This window comes from Lygodium microphyllum, chromosome 13, assembly GCF_053477565.2.
Source record: "Lygodium microphyllum isolate KBCC chromosome 13, Lygodium_microphyllum_v1.1.10, whole genome shotgun sequence".
NCBI lineage: Eukaryota > Viridiplantae > Streptophyta > Polypodiopsida > Schizaeales > Lygodiaceae > Lygodium > Lygodium microphyllum.
In genome coordinates, this window is record NC_141147.1 from 6,001,765 (window position 1) to 6,027,438 (window position 25,674).

The 25,674-nt window shown below is 44.6% G+C and overlaps 1 protein-coding gene and 1 pseudogene across 2 annotated transcripts in view; one reads left to right on the forward strand and one right to left on the reverse strand.

Annotated features, from left to right (window-relative positions):
* The window catches only part of PSAT1 (phospholipid sterol acyl transferase 1), a 259,587-nt gene that overhangs the window by 196,433 nt on the left and 37,480 nt on the right, over window positions 1-25,674 (reverse strand). The gene's annotated exons all lie outside the window — the stretch shown is intronic.
* LOC148026306 (uncharacterized) lies at window positions 13,073-23,583 on the forward strand (annotated as a pseudogene).

Sequence of the window (25,674 nt, forward strand, 5' to 3'; positions counted from 1 at the left end):
AGTGGGACTTGTCAGCACAATCCTCTCAAGTGCAGTCGTCTCTTGGTTTACACCCTTACTTCAAAAGGAAACTCCTCTACTTCATGATTTCAAAGCTATTGTTCAAGAACTCTCAACCACCTTTGGAGATACTATAAAGAAATACCCGAACACAAAATACAAACACAATCATACGATGAAGCACAAACTGATAAAGAACTCAGAAGGGGTAGGGTAACTCAGAGACAATGAACACAATGAACACAAAAGATAAATAAATGAATGAATAATGAATATAATGTATCTTCTCATACCATGCCCTAGATACCTACTTTAAATCATAGAGGGCCTTATGCAAACAGCACATTTCCCTTTTGGACCCTTTCTAAACAAAGCCAGAAGGTTGGGTGACATAAACCTCCTCATGGAGATCACCATTTAGAAAAGCGATCCTCACATCCAACTGATGCACATGCCAATCATAATGAGTAGCCAAAGCGAAGACACTACAAATGGTGGTCATACGTGAAGAGAGTGCAAACGTCTCATAGTAGTCAATCCCATACTGTTGGGCATACCCTTTGGCAACAAGAGTTGAACTCTCGTGACATATATTCCCCCCCTCAATTGGTACGTAGTATAATCAACTTGCAAACACTGCCGTTTTCAGCCAAGGCCAAGAATGTTTAAAAGCATGCAAGCACTTCAAATTTGTGTCTCAAAGCATATGCCCAACAATTACAAGTCATGTCATCAATGAAGGTAGCAAAGTACAAGTATCCTTCGATAGATTTGATACACATGGGCCCACAAACATCACTATGCACAAGCTATAATTTCTAATTAACACACATAGATCCACCTTTGAGAAACAAAACACGATGCATTTTGCCGAGTACACAACTTTCACATACATTGTGAGTAGGTGCTTTTAACAGAGAAAGATCAAGCACCATATTTTTGCTTTTTAGGCAATGGTGGCATCAACCTGTAATGCATCCTTGGATGCTCTCCTCTCATATAAATCAAGCTGATAGAGTCCATTGTACAATGTATTGGTGACAATGAGGGAATCCCCATTACTTAAGTCATAAACACTCCATCAATCCATGTGGAATTTAACCACAAAACCTGTACATACAATGGCTGAAACTAAAAGTAAATTTTTCTTTACGCCTGGCATATACAAGACCTTTTCAAGCATGATAGTTTTCCCATCCATTGCAATAATGGAAATCTGACCAATGCCTTGGATTGCATACGAATGGATCCCCCCTTTTGTATATTTGCATATGATACAAAAAAGTCACGAAAGAACGTTATGTGCTTGGAAACTCCACTATTAAAATATGATGTACTGCAATTTTCAACAAAAATGAAAGACCATGCTCATGTGAAAAAGGATCATACGAACAATGCACAACAAAGACATAAGACTTACCAACGTCTAATCTTACAAAATGTGCAATTGCATCCTTTGCATTTGCTGAATTTTCAACAACACTCATGCCCGATTGTTTCTTCTATTCACTTGCCATCCTCTTTTTGCATTCCTCAATAACATACCCCCTTTTTTCTGCAATAGTTATATCCTTTTTCTTAGCACCGTCATCCTTGGTGCTTGAAGAGTCCGTAGAAGAAGATGCATTGCCTTTACCCTTTGAGTTTAAGGGCTGCTATGACTACCCTTTGTTTCAATGGCTCGCTGCAAATGCTTGATTTTCCATACTTATATTAGACCGATTATGCCTTGATTACTCTTCTTGCAAGAATCGTGATACCAATGCTCAAATGTGTATGCATCAATGTCTCATTTTGCAAGTAAATGAAGTGTAGTGGCAAAACTCTCATAAGTATCAAGTAGACAAACCAAGACCGTAGATACAAGAGAGTCATCGAGAATTATTTCATCAATATTAGCAAGCTACTTTGTAATGTACTTGACACGTGTAATGCATGAATCCACAGAGTGACCCTCTATCATGTGCTCCATCTCAAGCTACTTGTGGAAATAGGCTATGCAAGCCTCATTGCACACCCGCCAATACAATGAAGCAAACTTATCCCAAGCATCCTTGGCCATTGTGCACGACCAAATATGGGGAATCACCTCACACCCGCCCAAGTAGCCCACCGCAAGGAATGCATGCCACAAATTATGAAAGACCCACAAAGCGGGTAAATGGGCAATATACAAAGATGGGCGCATCATTATCACAAATAGGCACCAATGACGAACCTAGCCTATGAGATACACTTTAAGTTCGCACGTGAAACTGTAATGGAGCCATGAGGACAGATGCAAGGCTATTCCACGAGACCTTCACGAGCAAGAACATCATTCTATATACAAAGAAACACCAAAGTCCAATTACGCACTCATCAAAGGTGAGGCTATAGATGGGAGACAACATGCCACACTAAAGCCCAATCACGAGGGGGAAGGAGTAGCAAATTCTCCATATAAACCACAAGGGAGGAGTCACCATACCTACCATTATATAAGGATACTATGCACTATTCAAGTATTGGAGATGTCCTATTGACTAGGGACTTCAATGCAAATCCGGTGCCCTCACTGACACTTTGGATTGCGTACACTGACTGATCGGTCCAAGTTTGTATTCAACATTCATTTCACATTCAGTGCAGTTTTCTCTTCTCTTCCTATTGTCTTTTCTCTTCTCCTTTTCTCTTCGTGTTTGTGTTCCTTTTCCATTCCCACTCTCACATCAATGACCACACCATTCAACATGGCCCATGAAGAGACATATGAATTGATAATGTATATCAAATGAGACATGCGCAGACCAAAACCCATGACGTCCAATGAAATCGACATTGTACAAGGTTTCGCCTCATAGGCCAATTTTAGCCTCAGAAGATGTTAATCTCTCTTTTTTTTTCAAAAATGAGTGTATATTAATATTGGAATATTTACATCCGGCCTTCAAGCCAACCAAAACAAAAAGGATACAAGTCTCACATTTTTACATCAGACCATCAGGTCAGCATAGAAAAGAACACACAGATACAACTAAAAGTCTATCACAACTCTTAACACTGGAATGTCACTCGGAAAGCTAGAGTAGAGCAAACAATATCCAACCAGGGAGCAGCAATGTCAGGAAGAACCAGATCAACTGAGACCATAGAGGAGATCTACCATAATACGAAACCACAAACACGGGCCACATGACCATGGATGCCCGATACTGAATATCAAAAATGAAGGCATTCCGAGTACGCCAAATATGCCACAAGGCTGTCCATCTAAGAAAATGGAAAAGGCAGGAATAATCTAAATGCAAAGAAGACGTTAATCTCTCTCTCTCTCTCTCTCTCTCTCTCTCTCTCTCTCTCTCTCTCTCTCTCTCTCTTTTTTCGTAAAAGGTAATTGTATTAATTACGAAAAAAAATACAAGATTACTTGATTACAAGATACGTGACGACAATCCAAGCCATCATGTGAAGAGGTTCTAAGTACTACAAGTTACAATGTCATGGCAAGGATGCGGAGGAAATTGCCATATGCCAGGGACGGAAGTCCTCCGTAGAGAGCAAATCAGAACGATGGAGAACAGCTAACTGCCAATACAAGAGGCCCTTAAGCCTCACAATATGCCGCTGAACATTATAGGCGGAGTCAAACAGAAAAGCATTCCGAATGGTCCAGTTATGCCAACAGCCCCAGTATCGAAGAAAGTGATACATGAGCTTCATATGTGGCTGTGCGGGAGTAGAGTATTTGGGCTGGCCAAAAACCCAATCAAAGGGACGCAGGGTGATACCAACCACCCCTCGCCAAACGGCCGACAAAAATAACCAGACTTTCTTAGCGACGGGGCAAGAAATAAATCGGTGGCGGGCGGACTCCATAGTAGCGGTGCAAAAGAAACAGGTGCCATTGGAGATTCGTCGCTTGGAAAGAGCCGAAGCAAGCGGAAGACCCCCAATCATCACTCTCCAAAGAAAGACTTTATATTTAAAGGGTGTCTTGTTCAACCAACCCTCCATCACAGTTGCCCTCCACCATGACCGGGATTTACGCAATCCCCATAAAGCATTCGCTTTAGTAACTAGCCATTGATGATCTTTAATCAGAAGATGATACACTTGGTTAGCAGAAGCTTTGCTCAAATTCAGCCGGCCTTGTAGCTCCCAATCCTGCCAGGGATGATCCGAAGCAAGAGCAGGAAAGGGTTGTCTGCTCTGGAGCACCGTCAAAAGCCGTTCCCATAAAGGTCTATATCCACGAGGGATCCTGAAAAGCCTCCTAGCTGTACAAAACGATATAAGCACATTGCGACTGGCAAGGGTGGCATCCGCAACCGAAGACAAGCCTAAACGTGCCTTACGGTTGAATTGTGGTCTAAGCTCATGTTTACCTTCCCACGAAAGTAAACGCGAGATTGCCAGTAATTCCAATTGAAAAGAGTTAGTAGCCAAGCGATCCTCCGTTGGATCCCACTGAGCCTTTTGAAGGACGTGTTTCCAGAAAACATACCAAATAAGTAAGCAGCGATGAAGAGGAACTGGAGAACCGCGAATCAGCATTAAGAACATTCCACCAAGAACTCCGGATTTGGGTATTGCCATGCAGAAGCCCATGGCCCTCAAGGAAATAACGGGCTATAGCGACCACGGATGATGATCCGAGCACATGGCGCGGAAAAGAGACCAACAAAGTGCCTGCATGTGAGTTTGGGCATCTAAAATAGCTCCGCCACCCATGCGTTTGGGGGTGCACACATGCGACCACGAGATCCAGGAAATACCTGCATGCAAAGAGTCCTTCTTCCGTAGCATGAAGCGAATAGACTGAGTAAGAGCATTCAGAGTCGTAGTAGTCCAGGGCAACAATGGCAAGAAATATGTGAGCATGGGCAACATAATTATCTGGGCTACTTTGAGGCGAACATGGAAGGGCCAGGCCTATAACTTCCAATACATAAACTTAGCCACCATTTTCTGAGAAATCCACTGCAGAAGCTGCTTTGGGGGAACATCAACACCCAAAGGGTATCCACGATGCCGGACAATGGAGCCACGAGGAACAACCAGACCCTGCCATTCCAAGGACTGCAAATCCGACTCTGTGCAGCTTAGAATGGCTGATTTGAGCGCATTGATACGAAGGCCTGACGCCTGACCAAAGAGACCCCAAACATCCAATGCTTTCCGAAGGTTATCCTTGTCCGCCCGCAAAATCATAAAGGTATCATCCGCCAGGGATTGGCTAATGAAGTGATGTCCTGTAGGTAGCGACAGTCCGGCCAACTGAGAAGAGGCGGCCATATGTGATAACATGGAAAGAACTGGATGTGTCGCAAGGGCAAAGAATAAAGGGCTCAAAGGGACCCCTGTCTGACAGAGCGGGCAAGGACAAATGGCTCACTAACACCTCCGTTCAGCATGACTCTCGAAGACGCCGCAGCACTAATGGTGTAGATTAGGCGAGACATCCGAGCACCAAAGCCCATAGCAGACATAAGTTCAACAACGAAAGACCAGTCCAGATAGTCAAAAGCCTTTTCCAGGTCCAGTTGAATCAGTACTACCTCCTGATTAGAATGCCTGGCATAATCAATGGCCAATTGGGCATTCAAAACATTGTGTAGAATATTTCGGCCCTTAATGAAACCATACTGGAGAGGGTGCACAAGGGCAGGGAGATGCTTATGGAGCCGATTCGCCATTACTTTGGAAAAGATTTTGTACATTGAACCCATCAAAGAAATCGGGCGCCACTGCTTCAACTTAGATGGCGAAGGAACTTTTGGAAGCAGTTTAATAAGTCCTTGTTTCCATGAGGGAGGCATGATCCCCGTTTCCCACACCTGCTGAGACAAAGCCTGCAATGGTTTCGCCAGTTGGGTAGCGAAAGCTTCAAAGAACTCATTGGTGAGACCATCCCAACCCGGACTTTTATCTTTGGGCAAGTGTAACAAGACGTCCATAACCTCTGCCTCACCAATATCTGACTCCATAGTAGCTTGCATGTCCTGCGGAAGATGATTGCGGACCAGGTCATAAAAAACCGAACGGGCCTCAGTAGTTTGGGCTAAAGGTGGAGAAGCAGAACCGAGAAGGTCACGGAAATAATTCCTGCACATATGCACAATAGTCTGTGGATCCAGGATAAGGTGGCCTGCTGCATCCTCGAGTCTTGTCATATTCTCTCGAGCAGGAGAGGCATGGAGAGCTCGAAAGAACTTATGGGTCTGACAGGCACTATCTTGCAAAGTCTCTGTCAGATGTTGCAATTTGGCCTGCTGATACGATTTTAACTGGAATTCTTTAATAAGATCGGCCACCTGCATGGCCAGGGCAAGCAGAAATGCATCATCCGGAGTGTCCACCAGTAGGGAGCGAACCAAAACCAGCAGGTCATCCTTTAAGAGTGGCCAATAGACAGCCGGGCAATTTTCCATCTCAACCCACACTGGGCATTCACGTTGAAGCAGGCGCTGAAAATCTGCCATTCGGCGCCATGGCACAACATGGACCAAACGGCGATCAAAGAACAATGGCAGTTTAAAGAGGAGATCAGCACGATGCTTCTCAGAGTTCAACAGCACCTCAAAAAAGCCTCAAGGCCCAACAAAAATCTCGTCAACACACTCCCCTTGTAGCAGACTGTGCAGCCACTGGCGAATACGGGAAAGCACTGGGATCCTACCAGTGAAGAAGAGTATAACGGCACGTTCATAAAACACTGAAAATGAGCGCAAGACATTTTTCGGGTCCACAGTGGCTTCCAGAACATCTTCACTTCCCGAGTCAGAAAAGACTTCCTGATTATGTTGAACATAATCGACAAGCAGAGTATTGGTAAACTCCAGCAAATGCTCCTAGTCAACATCCTGAAAGTCCACAAAATCAGAAGCAACCTAAGCATAGGAACGATCCCGATGATGCATTGTCTCTTCCGAAGTATGCTTGGTGGGTTTACCCGCAGGCTGGAAGTCAGGACCAGGGGGCATCTCCTTTGTGCACGAAACCATATCCTTTGCTTCCTCTGTATCCGAATCCAAACCAAGAGCTGCCACCGTTTGGTCTATAAAAGCCATATCCAAACCAGCCATGTTGTATCACGACGTATGCCGGTTAGAGGCCGGTCAGAGGCCGAGCAAAGAGCTCACGGGCTGCAGAAACAGCGTAGGCCTCTCTCTCTCTCTCTCTCTCTCTCTTTTTCGTAAAAGGTAATTGTATTAATTACGAAAAATACAAGATTACTTGATTACAAGATAGTTGATGACACTAAGCCATAAGGTGAAGAAGTTCTCTCGCTCTCTCTCTCTCTTTCTGATTACAAGAGGCACGAGGGCCCTAGGCCAACGTGGGAAAAATCCCAGTAGTAATGCACTAAAAAGTTACACCAATCATGGCAACGACCCAGAGGCAATTGCCATATGCCAAGGAAGCAATTCCTCCCGAGGGAGCAAGTCGGCGTGTCGGATGAGATCTAACTGCCAGTGCAAGAGGCCTTTAAGCCTGGAAATATGGCGCGGTATATTAGAGGCCGAATCAAAGAGAAAAGCATTGCGCGTGGTCCAAATGTGCCAGCATCCCCAGTATCTGAAGAAGTGAAATAATATCTTCATATGCAACTGTGGCGGTGTGGGATACTTGGGGCGCACAAAAACCCAGTCGAAAGGAGTTAGTGAGGACCCCACCACAGTGCGCCAAATGTGCAACAAGAGTAACCAGATATTCTTGGCAAGCAGGCAAGAAAGAAAACGATGTCGAGCCGACTCCGCCGTTGTGGTACAGAAGAAGCAATTGCCATTGGAGATGCGACGCTTGGCAAGGGCCGAGGCAAGAGGAAGACCACCAATCATTACCCGCCAAAGAAAGACCTTGCATTTGAAAGGTGCCTTATTCAGCCAGCCCTCCATCAGCGTTGTCTGCCACCATGTCAGCGATTTCCGTAGTCCCCAAACAGTATTAGCTTTGTCACCCAACCATTGGCGATCCTGAATGAGAAGATGATACACCTGATTAGTAGAGGCCTTTTCCAGACCCAACCGGCCTGCAAGGTCCCAGTCCTGCCAAGGGCGATCCACAGCCAGGGCAGGAAAGGCTTGCCTGCCATGAAGCTCCGCCGAAAGCTTTCCCCATAAATCACGGTATCCGCGCGGGATCTTGAAAAGTCGCCTAGCAGTCCGAAAGGATACGAGGACATTGCGCGTGGCAAGGGTAGCATCCGCAACCGACGTCACATCTAAACGGCCCATGCGGTTAAATCGCAGTCTGAGCTGATGTTTATCTTCCCATGAAAGTAGTCTCGATACTGCCAACAATTCCAGCTGAAAGGAGTTAGTCTGCAAGCGGTCCCCTACCGGGTGCCAACGCGCCTTTTCGAGCACCACTTTCCAAGAGTCTACCAAGTGCAGTAACAAAGCGGAAGAGGGGCTGGAAAAACGCGAGTCAGCATTAAGGACATGCCACCAGGAGGCCCGAAGCCGGGTGTTACCATGGCGGAGCACGCTATCCTCAAGAAAATAACGGGCTATGATGGTCCACGGGTGATGATCCACACACATGGCACGAAAAAGGGACCAACGGAGAGCTAGCATATGATTTTCTGCATCCAAAAGAGCTCCACCACCCATGCGCTTAGGGGTACATGTATGTGACCATGAAATCCAAGAAATGCCTGCCTGCAGAGAATCCTTCTTCCATAGCATGAAACGGATTGGATGAGTGAGAGGCTTCAAAGTAGTAGGTGTCCATGGCAACAATGGCAGGAAATACGATAGCATTGGGAGCATAATTGACTGAGCCACTTTGAGGCGGACATGGAAGGGCCACGCTTGCGACTTCCAATACATAAACTTTGCCGCCAGTTTTTGTGAAATCCAGTCCAGCAGGTCCTTTGGCCATACATCCACCCCCACTGGGTATCCAAGATGCCTGACAATAGAGCCACGGGAAACCACCTGGCCTTGCCAGCCTAATGACTGTAAATCAGGCTCCGTGCAACTGAGAATGGCGGACTTAAAGGCATTGATGCGAAGCCCAGAGGCTTGACCAAAAAGCGTCCAAACATCTAATGCCTTGCGAATGTTGTCCCTGTCCGCCTCCAAAATCATAAAGGTGTCATCAGCCAAAGATTGGCTAATGAAGTGTTGGCCCAAAGGAAGAGACAGCCCTGCCAGCTGAGCAGAATCTGCCATGGAGGATAACATTGAAAGGACCGGGTGAGTCGCCAGGGCAAAAAAGAGCAGACTCAAAGGACAACCCTGTCTGACTGAGCGTGCAAGGACAAAGGGCTCAGTAACCCCACCATTGAGCATAACTCTGGATGAAGCCGCAACACTAATGGTGTAGATCACTCGGGACATTCGGGTTCCAAAGCCCATAGCAGACATGAGATCTGCAATGAAAGACCAGTCCACAAAATCAAACGCCTTTTCCAAGTCCAATTGAATCAATACCACTTCCTGACCGGAGTGTAGCGCATAGTCAATAGCCATTTGCACATTTAAGATATTATGCAGAATGTTGCGGCCCTTAATGAAACCATATTGGAGAGGATGCACAATAGCGGGAAGGTGCTTGTGAAGCCGATTCGCCAGTACTTTGGAGTAGATTTTATACATGGAGCCCATCAAAGAGATTGGTCTCCAGTGTTGCAGCTTTGACGGTGAAGGAACCTTTGGAATCAGTTTGATAAGGCCTTCTTTCCATGAGGAGGGCATGACCCCCGTTTCCCAAACCTGCTGAAACAAGACCACCAATGGCTTCACCAACTGCGCGGCCGAGCTCTGAAAGAATTCATTAGTGAGACCATCCCAGCCAGGACTTTTATCCGTCGGCAGGTGCAACAAAACATCCATGACCTCCTCCTCGCAAATATCCGCCTCCAAAGTGGCTTGCATATCCAATGGAACCTGCTGGCGGACCAGATGATAGAAGACCGAGCGGGCATGCGTAACCTGGCTAGAAGGCAAGGGAGAAGAACCAAGGAGTTCCATAAAATAATTTCTGCACATATTGACAATGGTCTGCGGATCAGTGACCATGCGACCCTCCGGATCCTGGAGTCTGGTCATATTGTCGCGAGCCGGAGACGCATGCAAGGCGCGAAAGAACTTATGAGACTGGCAGGCACTATCTTGCAATGTGTCAGTCAAGGTATGCAGCTTGGCCTGCTGATAAGATTTCAACTGAAATACTTGAAGAAGATGGGCCAAACGCCTCTCCAATGACAGCAGAAAATCATCATCTGGGGAATCCAGGAGCAAGGAGCGGACCAAAGCCAGTAGCTCCTCTGCTACAGATCGACGACGGCGACAAAGCGATGCATGATGGATCCCATACTGCCGAGCAACACGCCGTACATTAGAGAGCAACCGTGCAAATGAAGGCAAGCCCTCAGAGGCGAAGTCCAATAAGAACCTCTCGATCAATTGCTGCATATAGCCCTGAAAATTTGGATGCTTCAAATAAGAGGAGTTGAAACGTAACGGGAGCCTATCCAGCAACTGCATAAAAGGTGCAATAGATTGTGCCCGCATCTCCAACTGAAGGGGGAAATGATCCGACAACGCATACTACTGCAAGACCTTCATTTCCAGCATCTCGGGAAGAAAATCGTCCCCCTGCATGATATACATTCTGTCCAGCCGCGACCAAGTAGTTGCATATTGTGCAGAATGAAAAGTAAACCCTGAAAAGGAAGGGTGAAGCCAAGACCAAAGATCCTGCTTAAGAACATGCAAAGCAAAGGAATTCCACACCCGGCTTTCCGGCGCATCCATTACCGAATGCGCTGAAGTGGACTGAGAAGAGTGAATACACATATTGAAATCTCCCATCAAAAGCCCCCTTCGGCCACGTGACATGGAGGCCTGCAAAGTGGACCAAAGATCCCGTCGGGATGCGGGATCATTCGGCGCATAAAGGCCCAATAACCATAAAATCTCGCCTTCAAATAAGGCTTCGATAACCAGAAAGCGGCCCTGCACATCATTTTTAATAAGGACAGGCTGATATTTCTCATGGACAATCATCAGCACGCCCGAATAGTGCGTAGCATGGGTGCCTGCATAAAACAGACGGAATCCATGACAATCCACAACTTTTCCTGCTTCACCGTGACTTTTGTGCTCAACTGCACACAATACATCCCACCGATTTTCATGCAAAACGGTCCACATGGCATGTTGCTTATGGCGAGAGCAAATGCCTCTCACATTCCATGCGGCTAGCTTCATATTTCTTCAAAAAAGAAAGTCAGGAACGAGGCACCTGTTGCCTCGATTTCACCTTTTCCGCGAGAGCATCCAGGACGCCCTCATCGAGAAAATCAGCCAATACTGCAAAGGAATTCTGGCGACCTGCTTTAGAGGTAGAGGGTAAATCCACTGCCTTGGGAGTGGGGCGGGGATAACGCCGATCCCAGGGAGTAATCACATTACCTTTGGTATCAAACGCCAGCTTAGCAGGAGGGCCTTTGGGACCATCAGTATAGACTTTCCTTGGAGCCTGATTACGGGGGGCAGACGGGGACGTAGTGCACGGAGCCTGCTGTGAAGTGACCATTTCTTTTCTGCGCGTATATGTGCGCACGGAGTCCTGGGAAACAGGAGGCCCAGGATTTGCCAGGCCTGCATCCAACTTTTTACCTTTTTTGGGACGTGCCTCAATCCAGTCCATGCGACGGGAATCCAAACCCAGGACCGGTTGTTTGCCTTTATCCATGACTTCCTGGGGCGGAGCATCAAGCACCATGTCGTCCTTGGGCAGCATAACCTGTGCATCCTCCAAAGACGGTTGCCTTTCAGGGCATTCAGCCATGAAATGTCCCAATTTCCCACATGAAAAGCAGTGCCCCGCAAAGTTGCCCCATTTCAAGCGAAAATGCAGAGGATGCATGCCCGAACAACTGAGGCGAAGCCAGGCGGGCCTTTTCCTGGCCGTGTCCCATAACATGCATAAACGGTTCCGGTTCATTGCCCTGAGGCTTGGGGGAACCAGCACCGTTCCCACAACCGCCATCGCATCCTTCAACATTGGCCAATAGACCGCCGGACAATTTTCCACCTCCACCCACACCGGGCATTCTCGTTGAAGCAGGCGCTGGAAGTCGGCCATGGGGCGCCATGGTACAACATGGACCAGGCGGCGATCAAAGAATAGTGGCAACTTGGACAGGAGCTCAACTCGATGCGTTTCCGATTTCAACAGCACCTCATAAAAGCCGCGAGGTCCAAGGAAGATCTCCTCAACACACTCCCCTTGCAATAAATGGTGCATCCACTGGCGAATATGCGACAGCACTGGGATCCTGCCAGTGAAGAAAAGGATAACTGCACGATCATAAAAAACCGAGAAGGATCTCAAGACTGATTTAGGGTCCACCGTAGCTTCCAGCACATCATCCGTTCCCGCTTCAGAAAAAGATTCAGTATTATGCTGGACATAATCGCCAAGCAGAGTATTGGCAAAGTCTAGCAAATGCTCCCAGTCGATTTCCTGCGAATCCACAGGATCCGAGGCCACTTGCGCATAGGAACGTTCCTGAGGACCCATTGGCTCATCAGAAGTATGCTTGGAGCGTTTGCCAGTAGGCGGCAGTTCAGAACCTGGAGGCAGCTCCTCGGTGCATGGCACCATATCCTCTGGCTCCTCTGCATCGGAATCAGGGCCAAGGGCTGCCACCGTCTGGTCGAGAAAATCCATATCCAGGGCAGCCATACTGCTGTCTTCTCGTTCGCGCTCTCTCTCTCGCTCTCGCTCTCTTTCTTTCCTGTACAGCGGCGCTGTCCAAGGACAGATTCCACAAACACAGCCAATGAAACCGGAGCTTTACCTGTCAGCCTGAGTCGTGGCCTGTCCCAAGAACACGTGTGGCAGGGCGCAACCCTAACAGTGCAAGGGCCTGAGGGTGGAACACAGGTCTGGCAGTTGACGGCAGCGCAGGCCTGTCCCAAGAACACGTGTGGCAGGGCGCAACCCTAACAGTGCAAGGGCCTGAGGGTGGAACACAGGTCTGGCAGTTGACGGCAGCGCAGGATAGTCGAGGGCACAGGGCAGGGGCCTCGCCAGCAGAAACCCTAGACACAGAGGGCAAACGAGCAAAATGCTGGTGCAGAGCCCGCCACTCAGGCGGGCGACAGCAGGGCAGGGGCCGCTGATGATGGTCCGACCAGCAGCGGGGCGGGGGACTCAGTCGTGCCCGACGGGGCGTGGGAGATACGCAACAGGGCGCCAAGGGCAGCCGCGGGCGACGGAACTTCAGCGGCGGGCGACAGGCGACGGGCCTGCGGGCGGCGGGCGACGGACAACGGCCCTGCAGACGACGGCGAAACGGCAGCTGCAGGCAACGACGTGGACGCAGACGGGCTATGGCGGCGCGACAGGCACACGCGACGCGATCTCCATCTTCTCCTTCTCTCTCTCTCTCTCTCTCTCTCTCTCTCTCTCTCTCTCTCTCTCTCTCTCTCTCATGAAGATAATTGAATTAAGTAGTAAATATTTACATCAAACCATCAAGTCACATTCTCTCTATATGTCTTACTTTCTATTATATCAGACCATCAGGTCATCTGAGAAACTGAGGAAAGACTAATAGGACTTTTACACAAAGAAAAAATCACACAGAAAGGACTGTTGGAGTAGAGCGAACAATAGCCAGCCAAGGAGCAGCAATGTCAAGAAGAACCAGGTCAGCTGATATCATAGAAGAAATCTGCCATAGCACTAAACCTTGAACACGGGACACATGACCATGGATGCCCGAAACTGAATTAAAAATAAAGGTGTTCCAAGTGTGTCAAATATGCCAGAGGGCAGTCCATCTAAGGAAATGGAATAGGCAAGAATAATCAGAATGCAAGGAAGGTAGAGAGGGCAGCTTTCCCATAATCCATGAACGGGCCGTTATCCAATGCTGAGTCATCGAGAACCACACTCAGGAAATAAAACTCCAGATCTGTCGAGCAACCGAACAAGAGACAAAAAGATGAAGCAATGTTTCATCACATCTAGTATAGAATACACAACAAGCAGCAGAGATCTTTCGAGTACGCAACACCTCTCTAGTTGGAAGACCACCAATCAGCAATCTCCATAAGAAGACTTTACCCTGATAGGGAACCTTAGGCTTCCAAAGCTGAACGAATCTTTCCCGCCACTTCTTTTTGCCATCTCTTATATGCCATAATTTATTCACCTTTGTAGTGACCCATCTCTTGGCCTCCACCATTTGATGATATATTTGGTTAGCATACCTCTTCTCAAAATCATCCGAAAGCACGAACATCCAGTCAGCCATGGATACAATGGCTGTAACACAAGCAAAGGAGAGAACCTCTAAAGTCTGGCATGTATGGATGACCATATGTCACACTATCCACAGGGTACCTAAAAGTGCTGATGCATATGCTGAAAAGAATAAAGATGGGACTGCCCAAGAATAACACTATCAAAAACTATCTGCAACCACAAACGAGCCATTCTATTAAACTTGACTTTCTGCAAATCTTTGTCCGGCCAATCCAACCACCTGGAGGATGCCAGTACTTCTTGCACGGAATTCACCTCCTTACGAATATCGAGAGGCGCCAAACTGAAAAACGTAAGATCTCCTGCCAGGATGCGATCAAATGAGAAAGGAGGAAAGACTGGGAGACCTTAATAGGCCTCGAGGAATTAAGCACATTCCAGCAAGGAGCATGAATAACCATAACCGTGTTCCCACCACTCTTTTCAATAAAAAATTTAGCAATCTCTGATCAAGGATGACTTTGTACACATAGAGCCTGCAAAAGGGCCAACCTAAAGGCTATCTGATGCCAGGAGGCATATTCCACAGTGGATTCCGTGAGGTTTTGCGGTGGATTCCGTGAGGTTTTGCGGTGGATTCCGTAAAATTTTATTGCCAGGGCTCATACACAAGGTGGATTCCTTGTGCGAAAAGTCCATGGAGACGCCTGTCCTTTTCAGGCGTCTTGTTAATTTAATGTGCAAGTGGGTGATTCCATAGCGGGTGATTCCGCAAAATACATATTTAAATTAATAGACGTTTATGAGTTTAGAGTACGCACTCGTAATAAATTAAGGTTAGGATTGAGTTCTAACCAATTTATTTATTTTGTAGCTGAAGACTGCTAGATATCACTTTTGTCGGTTTAATTTTATTATTTTCTAACAATTATGGGCATTGGGAAGCACTGGAGGATAGCGTGTATTCAAATTATTATCATTTTTTATGGGCGCGCATCTTAGGCATAGCGCCAATATTTTGACGCGCTTATTTATTAAAGCGCTTGACTTTTTTTTTTGTATGCGCATGGACGCACGATTTAAATATTTGTATTGGACATTGTATTTGCGTACCGCCCGACTCCTTGGGCACCCAATAGCTTTAATTTTTTAGTGGAACAAAAGCAAACACAAAAGCTAAAGCATGCTAATTGTAAATTGGGCTATTTTTTGAGCTTGGAGATCAATAATATATCACATACATGCTTTGTGAAGTGCTCACACAAGGCATGGGGGAAAATTGTACCCAATTAGTCTCTTGCTTCATGTCGTGCAAGTTTTCTTCCTTGTTCTTTGTGCAAAAGTAGAGTTCTTTTGTTCTTGGGGACCTTTCGGCGCTCACTACGCGCGCATACCGCGTCCGATCTGTGCACCAATGGTATCAGAGCGAAGCTGAGATCGAGAGCTTCCAATCGCTTACCATCTTGCACGAAGGCGGAGCTCCTGGAACGATCGAGCTCTACAGTCAGTCTCGTGGCAAACGGTTGATACCAGTGTATTCCTGGCAGTCAAGAACCCCCTGCTATACACTCAGATCGCGAAGGACCGGCCTCTGCAGACGGAGGACCACACAGGAAGCTTCTTCATTAACACGTTTTTTTTTTTCAAGATCAGAGAAGACATATAAGTTAATTTCAACTTGAAAGCTTAATAAGCTTTTTAGAAAAGCTTAATTCCTAAATCCCAGCGACGAGGACGGCGCGGTATACTCCTGGGCGTCCATTCCGCCGTCAACGTCTTCTTGTACCGATTCGTTTCAGAAAAAAAAAATTAAGCTTTTTAATAAAGCTTAATACTCTAAGGTTCCTAAAGCTTCAAAGTCAATCATAAAATCCCTCCTTAGCAAGCGTTCACACTAGGTCAATCCTGAACTCATCTTCAACCCTCTCTAGAAGCCCCTGTTTACACCTGTGGACTGACAGAACCAGATTCCAATGAACAGTTTACAACACGCAGTCTATACATAAGATTATCTTCTTGAAAGACAATCCTGATATCAAATTCCGCAACCGCAAAGGAGAGATACTACAAAAAGCCAAATTTTTTTTTTAAAAAGAAATAAGCCTTGTAAACCCGACTTTGAGCTACGCTCATCCCGCTAACAAGATTTCAAGTGTGTGAGGTCTTTTGGAATTTTGCAGGATGTCCGATCAAACCATGAAAGATTTTATGGCTGAAGGTGACCTACCCGAACCAACGATGGAGCAAAAACTGGATTTGATTATGATGCAGCTTCAAGAGGAATGAAGAGCACGTCAAACCTTGCAAGCTCAATTGGCCAATCTACAACGATCTACCGCCAACCAAGATGGACCACAACCTAAAGATCTTATACGACGTATGATCAATGCAACACTTGAAGCGCAATCTATTCGGAAAGAAACAAAGATAAGTAAAAGAAACTTCAAATTTCGTACTTTCAATGGGTCATGCAATGTAAAGATTGTACTTGCTTTTATCAGTCAATTTAATGATTATTTCCATGAAGAACAATATACTGAGAAAGATAAAATTAAGTGTGTTACTAACCATCTAGTTGACCGAGCATCCCTATGGTGAACTGTTGTCCGCAAAAACATTGATTGTTTCACTACTTGGGAGACTTTCCAAAAGAAATTTTTGCAAAATTTCCTTCCACCCCAATTCCACGAAAAAGCAATCAAACAATGGGATCTTCTGCAACAAAGGGATCGTGAGCCTATTTCACAATATACCGAGCGTTTTTGGAACGCTTTATTGCAACTACGAATGCTTGAAGATGTACCTGAGGCAACCCATAAATGCAAGTTTATGTCTGGCTTACTTGGACATTTTTATGCGGAGGTCAACATGTTCAAGCCACGAAGATGCAATTTCCTTGGCCCATGACACTGAAGACAAAATTCGAGGATGAGAGAAGCAACCACAACAATTTCAAAGTAATGGTAACTTTGGTTCAAAACAATTCAATTCAAATTTTCGAAGATTCAATCAAAGTCATTTCCTTCCATCTTCATTCCATAAATCTTTTGGACGACCACCTGCTTTGCCATCAAACACAAATTCAAACCCTGAGCCATCTCTCCAGTCAAATCCCAACATTCCTAAACTTCCTGCTACTACCAATAATGTATCCAAATCCAAACCCATAGTCTGTTACAAATGTCATCAACCTAGACGTCTAGCGGTCAATTGTCAATTCAATAAGCCAACTATTCATATCAATTATTTGGGAGCGACAGAAGATAAAAAACATGAAGAGATGCCGGATTTCACAGAAGACGATGACGACATTGGTACTACTTCAGATACTTTACCAGGTATACCAAATCCCCATTCCTTATTAACAGTGAAATGTCTTGTGCATAGTAAAGAAAAGACTGTTTTACATGATGATGGGACCACACACGACTTTATTTCTGCAAAATTGGTCAAAGAATTGAATCTACATACTGTTTCTGCATATTATCGCATCAAGGCTGCATTCCTAGGCACTAGATACAATGGAACACAAGAGGTGTATGACTTAGAAATTAAAATTGGTGATTATGTTGAACGAAGAAATTTCTTAGTTGTGTCTTTGCAGTCTAGTGACATTATCTTAGGAATGCCTTGGCGACATCAGTACAATCTTGATATAGATTATTCTACGCATTCAATGAAAATTCATTCTCAAGGAAAACAAATCGCGTTGCATGGTATGTACACTTTCAATAATTTTCCATTGCTTACTCATACTCAGGCTAAACGTGCATTACAGAAAAGTAGCAAATCCTATTTAATATGGTTGAATGAAATCGAAGCTAAAGAAAATCAGATGCATCCTAGGCACGCACAATTTCTTTCCCCATTTCAAGATTGTTTTGCTGCTGATTTACCACCTGGATTACCATCTGTATGTCCTGAAGATCACAAGATAAACCTAATTCCTGGATCAGAACCACCATGTAAAGCACCATATAGACATAACCAAATTGAACAGAAAGAAATTCAAGCCCAAATTGAAGCATTGTTAACCCGAGGACTTATTAGACCTAGTAGTTCTCCATTTGGTGCACATGTCTTATTAGTGAAGAAGAAAAACAATACCTATCGCATGTGCATTCATTATCGTATCCTAAATAAAATTACTGTTAAGAATAGATATCCGATTTCTAGAGTAGATGATATTATGGACAAGCTACAAGGATCTGCCATATTTAGCAAGATAGATCTTAAATCTGGATATCATCAAGTAAGATTGGACACATCTGATATATTCAAAACTGCATTTAGAACACAATTTGCACACTATGAATTCCTGGTTATGCCTTTTGGTTTAACTAATGCACCAGCCACATTCAGTCGTATGATGAATCGCATATTTTTGAAGCATCAGCATTGTGTCATTGTTTTCTTTGATGACATATTGATTTTCAGTAAGAATGAGAATGAGCATTATGAATATTTGTCTTTGGTTTTTAAATTATTAAAAGAGAATCAATTATATGCCAATCCAAAAAAGAGTGAATTTTTCCAAACAGAAATTGAATATCTAGGACATATTATTTCATCTGAAGGTATTAAAGTTGACCCTAAAAAGATAAAAGCAATTTTGAATTGGCCGATACCCAAAAATGTGCATGAATTACACTCTTTCTTAGGTCTTGCTAGCTTTTATAGAAAATTTGTGAGAAATTTCTCATTGTTTGCATTATCTTTGACAAAACTATTAAAGAAATGCATTGTGTATCATTGGTCTGACAATCAACAAAAGTCCTTTGATTTACTGAAATATGCTTTAACTCATGCTCCTGTATTGCAATTACCTGACTTCAATAGACCATTTTTCTTAGTAGTTACTGATGCTAGTGAATCTAGAATAGGAGCAGTCCTTATGCAAGATTCTCATCCCATAGCCCACTCTAGCTGCAAACTTAAACCCTCTGAACTTAAGTATTCTACCTATGATAAGGAATTGCTAGCTGTAGTATAAGCTTTACGTCAATGGAAACATTATTTAATGGAATCTGAATTCATGATCAAACTGACCAACAAAGCATTAGACATTTTCTTAGTCAACCACAAATATCTGACCGACACATTAAATGGGCTGCTTTTATTCAAAGTTTTCATCCACTCATACCATATCAACCCAGAAAAGAGAATGTTGTTGCCGATGCTTTAAGTAGAAGACCGACTATTCATAATATTTCTCTAATATCATTTGACTCTCTTCTCTCTATGAAAGACACTTATGACCAAGACCCTACTTTTCAAGCTGATTGGAATAAACTAGTTGCAAATAATTGGATTCCTATTGATTCATTGTCTTACACTGATGGATTTATATTTTATGAAAAAAGATTATGTGTAACTATTCCATTCCGATCATTTGTTTTACATGAAATTCTTTGTCCCCCATACCAAGATCATAGAGGAATTATATCTACTTTGCGTACACTGATTGAAGATTTTTATTGGCCACATATGAAAATTGATGTATCTAACTTTGTATCTGAATGCCTAATTTGTCAAAGAGTTAAAAGACACTATGGAAAACAATATGGTTTATTAATGCCTTTATCAATTCCAAAACTACCATGGAAACAAATTTCAATGGATTTTATCACTGGTTTACCTAATAGTAAAGCTAATCATGACATGATTTGGACTATTGTTTATAGGTTTAGCAAACAAGTATATTTCATTCCATGCAAGAAAACACTAACTGCATCTCAAGCTGCTCAATTGTTCTTGAAAACTGTTTTCACTAGCCATGGTTTATCAAAAGTTATTAATTCTGATCGTAATTCTAGATTCTGCAATAATTTTTGGATTACTTTATTTGCTAACTTAGGAACAAAGATTGATTTTTCATCTACATTTCATCCTGAAACAAATGGCCAAACAGAAGCTACTAACAGTACCATTTTAGATCTTTTACGTGTATACACAATTTCAAAACCGCAAACATGGGATACATATTTACATTTACTTCAGTTTGCATATAATAACACACCACATACAGCTACACAAAAAACACCATTTGAAATTATTTATGGATATAGATTGCCTACACGTGTTACATCATTGTCAAACAAAGTTCAAGCTGCTGATGATATTGCTAACATGCATACTACTATTTTTTATGAAGTTAAAGATATGATTGCCAAAGCCTAATAATCATACACAAAACAAGCTAACAAGAAAAGAAAAGCTATGAGTTTCAAAGTTGATGATTATGTTTGGTTACGAATTGAAAAGCAAAGATTACAAAGTGTTGACAAACATCCTGTTGTAAAATTAGCCCCTAGATTTTATAGACCTTTCAAGATCATTCACAAAATCAATGACAATGCATTTAATCTAGAATTATCACAACACTGGAAAATCCACAACACCTTTCATATCAGTTTATTATGACCTTTTAGAGGACAATTACTTGTACACCCTATATATAAAAACCCTCCTTTGCTAGAAGAAGAAACTGAAATCCTTGAGCCTGAAACTATTCTAGATACTGACTTTATGACCACTAGAACTGGCTGTAGATATTCTGGATATTTTGTTAAGTTTAAAAATCATCCTGTTGAAGAGGCCCAATGAATGCACGCTCGAGACCTAAGTGCTTTCCCCACACTGCTGACTCCACATTGAGCTAATAGCAATTGTCCCGGAAGTATGATGCTAGGAGACATATTCCACGGTGGATTCATAGAGGAGATTGGCCATAACACTATTCCACGCACACGGGCCACATGCCCATGGATGCCCAATGCTGAATCAAAAATAAAGACATTGTGAGTACGCCATATATGCCACAAGGCTGTCCATCTAAGGAAATGAAATAGACAGGAACAATCTGAACTCAAAGAGGACATAGAGGACATATTTCCCATAATCCACGAACGAACTGATAGACGGTGCTAAGTCCCGAGAACCACACACGGGAAATGAAATTCCAGTTCTGTCGCACAACAGGGCAGGAGACAAAGAGGTGAAGCAATGTCTCATCACACGTAGTGCAGAAAACACAACGGCCAGCAGAGATCTTTCGGGCATGGAGCACTTCTCCCGTTGGTAGACCCCCAATGAGAAGCCGCCACATGAAGACATTTTCCTGATACAGGACCTTAGACTTCCAAAGCTGGATAAATCTTTCTACTGTCCCTACGATACCATAATCTATTCACTTTCCCCATGACCCATCTCTTGGCTTCCACCGTCTGATGATATATCTGATTAGCTGATCTTTTCCCAAAATCATTAGAAAGCACAAACATCCAGTCACGCCAAGGATCCAAAGGCTGTAACGCAAGCAAAGGAAAGAGCATCTAAAGACTGTCATGTATGGACGCCCTATTCCTCTCTCTCTCTCTGTTTTTTTCGTAAATATTCCTCTCTCTCTTTTTTTTCGTAAAATTCCTCTCTCTCTCTCTCTCTCTCTCTCTCTCTCTCTCTCTCTCTCTCACTGAAAAAAAAGTGAGGAATGCCATATGGAAACTGAAAAATGGAAGAGCCCAAGACCATGAGGGTTCTCTCTCTCTCTCACATTATCACACTCACATTATGGCATTATCTGGAGTACCAGAGCTACATACACACATACACATACACGACACTTATCACACTCACAGCACCGTATTTTCAGTTTCCAGTTTTTAGCTTTTCATTCAGCACTTTATTTTTGGATAGCTGGACCTCATCAGTTGTATCACAGTTTGTCTCATAGGCCAGTTTTGGTCTTTAGAAGACGTTAATATAACTTTCTTTCTTTCTCTCTCTCTCTCACTCACTGAAAAAAAAGTGAGGAATGCCATATGGAAACTGAAAAATTGAAGAGCCCAAGACCATGAGGGTTTAGTGGCTAAACACTTCACGCATGCCTGTGATATTTTGGCACCAACGCTGGCTCACATCTTTAATAGGGCAATTTGTGAGGGATTTCCAACCTGTTGGTCAGACCATATTATTGTGCCGCTCTTTAAGAGTGGAGACCCCGCGCTACCTAGTAACTACCGAACTATCATGATTGGACACATGCTGGCCAAGATATATGGCTCTATCGTGGAACAAGCATTGAGTGAATGGGCCGAGATGCATGGCCTGAGGTCAAAAGGCCAAGCTGACTTCAGGAGGGGATATACAACTCTAGACCATATCTTTACGTTGAGGGCAATCATCGAAGAAGGCAAGGCATTCAAGAAAAAGATCTATTGCTGTTTTGTGGACTTTCGCAAGGCCTTTGACACAGTGCCACATGCTAGACTCATGAGAAGAATGCAAAACATTGATGTGCCCGTAGAGATATAGTGGAGTATCTATGCCCTGTATGAGATAGTGACAGGCAGAGTACGAACACCTGAGGGCATCTCAAATACAGTCAATAGCACCATTGGGGTGAAACAAGGCTGTCCACTTTCACCGACACTTTTTGGGCTGTATATAGATGAAATTTCAGAATATGTGGATAGGACTGGTGGGGCCAGAGCCAGCCTAGCTGGAGTACTGATACCATTACTGCTTTATGCTGATGATATTGTACTTATATCTGACTCACCTGAGGGACTAAATAGACACTTGGATGCATTATCAGCTTTTTGCAGAGATAGAGATCTTAAGGTGAACCTTGGGAAAACTAAAGTTATGGTATTTAACACTTCAGTTGCTTGGGTGACAAGAGCTGAGCACCAGTTTACTTTTGACGGAGAGCCAGTGGAGATGGTTAGGCAGTATGTTTATTTGGGGGTCACATTGAAAGGACCACAATTCTCTTGGAGAGAGACATCAGAGGCTTGTCTGGCAAAAGCATATGCAGCCTTAGGTGCATTGGAGAGGCAATGTGCTCACATACAGTTTCATGAGCCGCGCACCAAATTGTGGCTTTTTGACACCCTGGTTACACCCACACTCCTATATGGGGCAGCTATTTGGGGTCCGAGTCTCTTTCACACGAGGAGACAGCCTTTGGGGGACTAGGATGGACCAGAGAAGGAATACTATGACGGATGGGAGCATATGGAAAGACCACTGGTCATGATGATCTCACGCATGATACGAGTGAAGAGCTCGACCCCACATGAGATTATTAGAGCTGAGTTGGGAGCATCACCCATGGTGGCTGAGGCCTTGGTCCAGGCAGTGACTTTCATACATAGACTATGGGAGCTCCCCCAAGATAGATACCCACGGCTAGCCCTGGCCTCTTCTAGACAACTAGCAGCAGACGGTGACAGACACTGTTGGTATGCTCAGATGAGTACATGGATGAGTCTACATGGGCTGCAGATTGACAAACTACCCCCCTTCGACTATAGCCTGGATTGTCAGATGGGAGAGGATCGAGGTGCAGCTGAAGTGCAGTAGACAGTGTGAGAGTGAGAGACAGAGTTGAGCACGACACCCAATGCAATAGTACTGAATAGAGTGTGAGCTGAAAGTACAAATGATAACCCTTATACCTTAGGGTTATAAGGGGCTGTTCACACCTGAACACAGTAAGTGTAAAATATTACACGGCGCAGCGAACAGAATCTGAGAAAGAGATAGAGAGTACACAACAGATAAGAGGAGAATCAGTAAATTCTTTAACTTCAAACAACTGATACAAAGATGGCTCTGTCCACCCGTGCGCTTCCACTGAGTGAAGCTTAGATGGCGATCTAGACAGAAGATAGGTGAAGAGCTTAAGGCTAGCTGGAACAACAACTCTGACTGGGTGAAAGATAAGTGTAAGATGGCTGCGAAGGGGTTTAGCTTTTATAGCCCGCGAAGGTCGTTAGGTCGGCCTGCTGACCGACCTACCATATGAGCCTCCACTAGTCGGCCAGGGAATATTCCAGGGAATATTCCCTTTACCATCGGGCCGGGGGCGCTGCCCCCGGACCCCCGCCAGGGGGGCCGCTGGCCCCCCTGGGACCCCCCAGCCAGGGGCCGCTTCCGCGGCCCCCGGACCCCACAATAGGGGCCCCTTTTAACTCCCTTACCACGCAACTCAATGCAATGTGCCTCGAGTTGCTACCAGCTTAACCACTCCGTCTAACCCAAAGATTAGACCCACAACAGTCACCTTTTTGCCATCCGGTCACATAGACCTCATCTGATATACAAGTCAGGACTCAACCAATGTCCGGGCTCACATTTGGCTTCTCCTCATAATGGGGGCCTTACAACTTTGAGCACCATGGATCATTGGTAGCACCTAATGAGGGTGGGGCATTGATCATATCTAACAGTAAGTGCCCGTAAGTGTGCACCACAAGCACATACAAAATAGTACACATAATCTGGGGGAAAAAACCTCTCCTACCGAGAGTAAAAAGTGCCCCAGTGTCCTAGTGATCACCCGCACACTCCCATATGAGCGTAGGCGTAAGTAAGGCGTGTGAGATACCCAACAAACCCCCCTGGAGTGAAGAGTGATCAAGTGTACAAGGATCATCCGCCACCAAAGGGCTTCAAATTCAAAGCATCGCGAAATGCTTCAAATTTGTCTCGTGGAAGAGCTTTGGTGAAGATGTCTGCCACATTGCTGGTGGTAGGACAGTAGACAAGGCTGATATCACCTGCATGTAGCCTCTCTCTGACAAAGTGGTAGTGAATCTCTATGTGTTTCGTGCGAGCATGAAACACAGGGTTCCGTGCCACTGCAATGGCACTCTGACTGTCAGTATATAAAGGAGTAGGCTCCGTAACAGATACATCCAAATCAGCAAGTAAGCGTCTAAGCCATACGCACTCAACTGCAGTAGTGAAGGCTGCCTTGTACTCAGCTTCACATGACGACGTGGCAACAGTGGATTGTTTCTTGCTAAGCCAAGAAATGCATGACGAGCCAAGAAAGAAACAATTGCCACTAGTGGAGTGACGAGTATCAAAATCACCAGCCCAATCAGAGTCACTGTAAGCATGTAACTGCAGTGGTCCCCCCTTGGCATAAAGCAATCCAAGAGCTCTAGTACCCTGCAAGTAACGAAACACACGCTTCACAGCTTGCCAATGCGACATACGAGGCTGATGCATGTACCTGCTCAAAACTGAAACGGCAAACTGTATGTCTGGCCGAGTGTGGCATAGATAGATGAGACATCCCACTGCTGGAGCATAAGTATGGATATCAAACAAATCACTGTCATCATGTAATGACAGTTTGAGCCCAGGTTCCATGGGTGTACAAACTGGCTTGCAATCCTGTAAGCCAAACTTCTCAAGAAGTTGCCCAATGTACCTTGACTGACATAATCCAATGCCTCTAGCATCATGTACAAATTGGATGCCCAAGTAATAGTGCAAAATACCCAGGTCAGACATGTCAAAAGTTTGCTGTAAATTATTTTCGAATGCTGAAATCTGATCAGCACGTGTTCCAGTGAGCAAAAGGTCGTCTACATATAGACACAAAATCAGCATGGATCCCCCCTCTTTATGTACATAAAGGGTAGACTCAGATGGGCTGTT